Source organism: Octopus bimaculoides, chromosome 5 (assembly GCF_001194135.2).
Source record: "Octopus bimaculoides isolate UCB-OBI-ISO-001 chromosome 5, ASM119413v2, whole genome shotgun sequence".
NCBI classification, from domain to species: domain Eukaryota; kingdom Metazoa; phylum Mollusca; class Cephalopoda; order Octopoda; family Octopodidae; genus Octopus; species Octopus bimaculoides.
The window spans coordinates 39,917,636-39,921,368 of record NC_068985.1 but is presented as its reverse complement, the minus strand read 5'-3'; the positions used below and the strand labels follow the sequence as shown (position 1 = coordinate 39,921,368).

At 35.3% G+C, this 3,733-nt stretch overlaps 1 protein-coding gene across 1 annotated transcript in view; it reads left to right on the top strand.

Annotated features, from left to right (window-relative positions):
• The first annotated feature begins 801 nt into the window (after positions 1-801).
• Positions 802-3,733, top strand: part of LOC106879860 (uncharacterized) — a 7,369-nt gene continuing 4,437 nt past the window's right edge. Inside the window, exon 1 of the mRNA XM_014929575.2 lies at positions 802-1,710. The gene's annotated coding sequence lies outside the window, so the exon portion shown is untranslated. The remainder of the gene's footprint in view (positions 1,711-3,733) is intronic.

Here is a 3,733-nt window from a genome sequence, read left to right as displayed (position 1 = left end):
AAAACGATTATCTTTGGTTTGAAGACGAAAGTTGTTCCTCCATCAAGATAATGCTCGGCAACGAAGATGACATTCCAAAGGTTGGAGTAGTTTGAACGATGCCCCCCCCCCATCATATACACAGGTCATTGCCTCATCTGATTATCATTTATTACTCAGTCTTCAAAATTATTTGGACGAAAAAAAGAATTCCGTAGACGAAGTCAGAACAGTACTGGAGGAGTATTTTTCGTCACGGACAAGTGAATGTTGGAAGAGGAGCCTTCCAAATTTACCATATAGATGGAAGTGCATTGTAGAAAATGAAAGAGAGTATATTTTAGACTAAAATAGCACATTGTTTATCTTAATTTATAAAAACTAAAAGTATATAAAACTGCATTATTTATGAGGTGTGTGTTATTTTGGAATTTCCTTCTCCCAGAGAGATCTCTTGGGTCACTCACTCCCAACTGTTGGATGGGATGGCCATTGACTCTACTAAGTTCACCAGCCCTTTCACAAGCTTTGTTTTTTTATCTCGCAGGTTGTCCAATGAAAACTAATTTTTTTTAACAAGTAATTTTGGTAGGGTTGCCAGCTTAATCACCGTCGGTCTGATCATGTGACATATTGTACTGGATTACGTATTACCAGTAGCACAAAGAGTGACTCTCTCTCCTTCACACACACTCCTCTCTCTCTCTCTAAATGATTTCTAGCATAAGAACATACCCGCGAATTTGTTGGGATGTCGTAAATTATATTGATTCAATGAATAACTTTTGCTTTACGCCCACCTCCATAACCCATATAGCCTCTGTAGTCACTCTATCTGTTAAAAACATCAGCTAAATATTCCTCAACAAATGGTAATGGTTAAGTCATTTATCGCCAGCCGACTCCAATTTGCGGTTCGTGCTTGATTTTTTCCCTGGGACAAACCCTGAGATGATCCCGCACCTAAGTTGCTCCAAAGAGAACAGTTTAAGCATTTCCCAGAGATCTAGGTGCATGTTTTTGGAAACATTACGCTTTCGAATGTGATAAACAGTCCTGCAATTTCTTGTTGAACACCTGTGGTAGACTTTATCTACAACTCTTGAGTTGTAAATAAAGTCTCAGTCTTCACTGAAAATTCTATCACAACCAGAAATATTTGGTTAAATTCTTCCCGGATTGGGACTTTCCTCCATCTTGAGTATTTCCTATTCTTAAATTATTTTAAAATGCAGAAATGTTAGATAAGGCCTGTATCTATTTACACCTTGCTTTCTTTTTTTAAAGATCGGGCCAGAGCTGAGGGAAATTCTGCTATTTTAAGCATTTTGAATGACTGCATAGAGGATCTTTCCTTGCTTCACGATAATATTTTAATAGTGTGGATGCTTAACAATCGTACATGGTTACAGGTTTATGGAAAATAAAAGACAATAAACAGCGATGCTGTTTTCTGGTTGGAGAATGATATCGAATTTCGATAAGACTTTCAAGCGAGAAAAAAAAAGTCATTGGGAGTTACCTGCCTTGAATATAACTTTCATTTATTTATGATTTCGATCAATACACGAAATCGTATTATTGCGACATCGTGTGTAACGATTGAATAACAATGTGTATATATAAATAAATAAAAAACTCGGTTGCTTACCAACTCCTCTTGTAACCACATTATTAGTGTCTCGTTCCTGAACTATAACAGAAAGTGCTGCTCCCCAACGGAGATCTCAGGTAAAAAAAAAAAAAAGAGTTAAACAATATTCTTTATGGAAGTTTGTGTGTGTGTGTTATATATATATATATATATATATATATATATATTTACACTAAGAGCGCTGATAACGTCTTCGAAGTTTCGACCTGCTAGCCTTCATCGGACTGTCCGATGAGGCGAGCAAACCGAAACTTCGAAGTTTTTGTCACAACTTTTCTTGTAAAATTATGATAAATATGTACTCTGCAAAAGTATTGAGCAATCCTTTAATGTAAAATGGTTTTTATTATAACTTGACATGAAAATAAACATCAATATATACGTGTGTGTACACACATAAACATCTAAACTATTTCACACTAGTGTTATTACAGCCGAATTATTAAAGCATAGCTATTCGCAAACGGCATTATACTTTTCTCCATGCTATTAGGCTAAGTGAAGTAAAATAGGTATATGTTGAAGTGAAACTGAACTGTGGACTTAATTTGTTGAGATCTTATGTCTACAATACGGCCCACAAATGTTTTTAAGGAAATAATGCTTTCTGTTTTACTAGGCATAAATTTGATAAAATTCTAGTATTTTAAGTGTTGAGAAAAATAATATTTGTGGAAAAAAGTGAAGTGAGACGGCATCGACTCCCACCCTGTTTCTACATACTGGAACATTTCAGTTTTTGTCCCCAATTTTCTGAGAAACGTTTGAACGAATGAAGCGTAGATCGTAGGGAATTTGTTACATTTACACTTTCGTTTAATATTTTGATTGATAAGAAACATTTCAAGTGAGGAAGTGAAAAGCAATTGATGCAAGGAAAGTTGTCAAAAAGCACCGTATCAGAGGTGAAAATATAAAATGCTGTTTACCGTCTGTATCGCTTAAGAAATAATGATTCAAATTTTGGCATAAGACCAGCAATATCATGCAGGGGGAAGTGGATTTCTCCCGATCCCACTGTTCAACTAGTACTTATTTTATTCACTCCGAAAGGATGAAAGCAAAGTCGACCTCGTGGCATTTGAATTCAGAACGTCAAGCATTTTGTCCAGTTAGCTTAAGATTTTTGCCAGTTCACCGTCTTTCGCTTAAGAAATGATAATGAAAATAAATTCGAAATTAAAATAAAAATAAAAATCAGTTTTGTATGTTTATATGATTGGACTGTTGAGATCCAAGATTGCTGGCCTTGTGCCTAAATCAAAAAAATATTTCTGATTTAAGTACAAGGCCAACAATTTTAGGGAGAGGGATTTGTCGATATCGTTGACTCCAGTGTTTGACTAGTACTTTATTTTATTGGCCCTGAAAGGATGAGAGGTAAAGTTGACTTCGCTGCGACTTGCATTTCGAACGTAACGACTTAGGAATATGTACCACAAAGTATTTTCTCCGACGCACTAACAGCTCTGCCAATCCTCCAAAAATCTCCCTATAGTCACACTCAGGAAATATGTGTTAACCTGAGATTATATAAAATGGCATTTGGCTAAGTGGCCTTCAAGCGAGTTGAACTTGAGATCTAGTGATTGTGAAGTGAACTGTGAATTCTTAATCGTTCAAGCATAGGAGAGTGGGGCAAAATTTGTAACCTGATTCCTTGTTATTTACTCCCTGCCTGTTTGAAATCATTACATTTCAAGTATTGCATCATCGTTTTGTATTGCTACATAATATTTAGGAGTAAAAACTGGTCAGCGTAGTTGTTGTCGAGGGAGTCTGAAATATAGTCAGGTGACAGGTTCTCTATTTTCAAGAAACTTTTCCTCAACTTTGAACCTGATTGTAATTGAGGTTGCTAATAAGTTATCTGGATAATTTTTTGGTGTTTAACAGTCAATATTCTTTTCTCTGTTGGATTCCAAGTCAAATTTTTCCCACACTAATGTCTAATTTGATAATTTTCAAGTTTCAAAAAATTGATGTCTAGAATGGGGTAAAATGAGTAATAACTAATTACAATAATTTCTTCTGTTTAACTGTATAGTGTGTAAATATATCACGAAGAGCAGGTGGTGAAGAAGCTATAGAGAATATATA